This window comes from Meleagris gallopavo, chromosome 22, assembly GCF_000146605.3.
Source record: "Meleagris gallopavo isolate NT-WF06-2002-E0010 breed Aviagen turkey brand Nicholas breeding stock chromosome 22, Turkey_5.1, whole genome shotgun sequence".
Taxonomy (NCBI): domain Eukaryota; kingdom Metazoa; phylum Chordata; class Aves; order Galliformes; family Phasianidae; genus Meleagris; species Meleagris gallopavo.
In genome coordinates this window covers 5866345-5869700 of record NC_015032.2, presented here as the reverse complement: position 1 = coordinate 5869700, position 3356 = coordinate 5866345, and positions in this window count along the sequence as shown.

The window sequence follows — 3356 nt, the reverse complement described above, 5'->3', positions numbered from 1 at the left end:
CGGTGCCGCTCTCCGCCACCCCCGGGCGCTCCGCCCGCCGCTCCGCTCCGCGCCGCCCCGCCGCCAGCACGGTGCTGCCCGGACCTGGTGCTGCCCGATCCCCGGTGATATCTGCCCGGTGATGCTCTGTCTCCGGTGATGCTCGGTCCCTGCTGCTATCCGCTCAGTGATGCCCAATCCCTGGTCCCACCCAATCGCCGGTGTTGCCCAGTTCCCGATGAGCCCAATTCCCGGCGATGCCCGATCCCCAGTGCTGCCTGCTGCCTGGTGATGCTCAGTCCCTGCTGCTGTGCACTCGGTGATGACCCAAGCCATGGTGACAAGCCCAATTCCTAGAGACACCTGATTCCCAATGATGCCCAGCCTCCAGTGATGCCCAACCCCCAGTGATACCCAATTCCCAGCCATGCTCAGTCCCTGGTTGCACCTGATCCCCAGTGATACCCAATTCCCAATGATCCCTGCTCCCTACTGATGCCCACTGCCCAGTGATACCTTCCCTACCCCCCACCCCTGCCCCAGATTCAGAACCCTACCTCCTCCAGGCACATACCCCCAGCTGCCTCCAGCCCACTGCAGCCAAGCACTGGATTTGGGGACACATGGGTTCGTTATTGGACGGGGACTGGGACCCAGCTATGTATCCAGGATGAGGACAAGCAGGTGTCTGTGCCGTGATGCATTGCTGGGAGCACTTTCCCTTTTCAAAGCACTCCCTGTCGCAGACCCATCCCAGCACTGAGCAATGCCCTGCCCTTGTTTTAAGATCAGAAAAACTCATGTTTGTGGAATGCTGGCTCCAAAATCACACCCTGTCCTCAGCAGAGTTCCAGGGGCTGAGAGCACAGCAGGTGTGCCGCGGTGTCACTGAGCTGGAATGAGGCTGTGCACAAAAACTAACATTGCTGCAGCAGCAAAGTGGCTTGTGTTTGGGTGGCACAGTCTTATTTCAGCACACAGCACTTGTAAAAAACACCACAAGATTTTGCAAAATGTTGTAAGAAAATTGCAAAAGTTCAGACGCTCATGCAGGAGTTGCTTCGGATGGGGCTCAGCTCACACATCCCTCTGCACAGTGTGGGTGCAGCCCTTCCTTGCTCAGCTTGCCCCTCTTTAAAGCAGAAAACAGACAGCCCCAGCAGCGCACACAGCACAGCACTGAGCTGACACCACACCACCTCCCAGGCCTTGCTATTGGCATCCCTTTTATTACCTCTGCAAGAGAGAAGCTCAGGCAGCACTGTTTATCACAGGCATCCGACTCCTTCAAATACCCAGCGAGCTATTTTCCATTACTCCAAAATTTCCGGTTCTCCTTCAGTCTCTGCACACGGAGCTTCGGAGCCCAGGCAGAAATCTTCAGAGAGCAGAATGTGTGTGCAGGGCCCTTGGCAGGGAAAGGCAAACGGTGCCTGAAAAATGTGTGCAGATTGCGCCAAGCTGTTATTAGAAATAAGCACTGCTCCCAGCCATTGCTTTGCTTGGTTTTTCAGTGGTAATTGCACTTCTCCAAGAAAGGTTTAATGTGTGACGGGGAAAGAATTTTGCTCCTCTTCACTGCTTGCAAACAGGTCGGTGCAGATCTGCTGTCCCCATGGTGCGTGGCAATGCTGTGGGAACCACCGAGCTGTGGTTCTTCTGTTTTCAGGATAAAACTGTCCCGAGGAGCTGCAAAGCCTCTGGGTTATCACCCTGGTCCTGCTGTGGCTGAGCATCCCCCAATGTTTCTGCAGTACCCAGGAGACCACCTGCACGCACCCATGGAGAAGGATGAACCCACAGATGGGCACTTCTCCGATGTGTCAACTTGGATGAAAAAGACACGAGTTAGGAAATTTTTGGTTTCCCTTTGGGTCTCTCAGTGCATGGCTGAGAGCTCTCTGCAGCCCAAGAAAACAGGAAAAACAGGGGGAAAGCTCTGAGCCCAAACTCAGAGCATGGCTTGGGGAGGGAAAGTTGGTGCTCTGTGCCCTGTGCCCATTCCCATGCCCATTTCCATCCCATCCCCATCCCTGCGCTCATCCCCTTCCCATTCCCATCCCATCCTCATCCCATTCTCATCCCCATTCCCATCCCATCCTCATCCATTCTCATCCCCATCCTCATCCTATCCTCATCCCATCCCACTCCATCCTCTTTCTACCCCCATCCCATTCTCATTCCCCTCCTTATTCCATCCCCATCCCCATCCCCATCCCTATCTCTACCCCCATCCCCACCCGCCAGCAGCCCCGCAGAAGTGTGCCTGCAGATGGGATGATTCAGCACGCTCCTTATTCAGAGGATGAAGGATGTCATTAAACACCAGCTCTCCTCCCGCTGCAGCCGAGGAAGGATAAGAAAGAGGAGATAAAAAGACTTCAGATGGAAGTTATTTGTCTAAGGAGAAACGTGGCTGATTTCCCTGGTGCTCTGCTCCCTATCGAAAACCCCAAAGCAGCGGGAGGAGGGAGCACCCATCCAGAGGACCATAGCACCCATGGGTGGCATTGGCCACGGGCTCTGGACTGGGGGAGACTTGAGAACATGGGATGCCTTTTATTCAGAGGTTTCTACAGATATATGTAATTGGATTTTCACGCGTCACGGTTATTTTCAAGGCAGCGGTAATTATTTGAGAGCGCCGTCCTGTTTGCCTCCCTTCTCTCCACACGGATCTTTTTCCTTTTTAATATTGTTTCCCCAAATGAAACTGTAAATTCACAACTTAATCCAATCAGAGGACACACGCAGTGCCATCAGCTGCACGGGCACCTCGAGCCAGCACCGCAATCCACTTGCAGCAATAACAAAAGACTCAATGCAGCATTTTAATTCTTTACATAAAGAAGAAAAAGATACCTATATATATGAGCCTGGTGCTGTGTTTGCAGGGCCCAAGCAGGGCTGGAGGTGAGGGCATGGAGGCACGGCGCTGGTCCATATAGGGCCAAGCACTGGGCTCTGGGGGTCCTGTGTCTGTTGCTTCCCCTTTATCTCCATCTCCACCTTCACCTCCATCTCCACTCCCCACCTGAACATGGTTGGAACTTGCAGTGCCCCAAGGGGCATCAATCAGCAAATCCCCAGCCACCTCTTGGCCCAGGATGATGAACACCACAGGCACTGGGGTTTTCAGGCACCTTTACTAAAACCCGTAGCACTGCAGACAGGCTGGGGTTGGGCTCAAGCTCTACAATCTGGTGGGGCATGAGCCCACATCAGCAGGCCCTTTGGGAATCTCAGAATCACAGGGCCACTGAGGTTGGAAAAGAGCTCCAAGATTCCCAAGCCCAACCCAACCCACCGTGCCCACTGTCCCTCAGTGCCACAACTCTGTGTTCCAGATCACCTTCAGGCATGGTGACCCCACCACC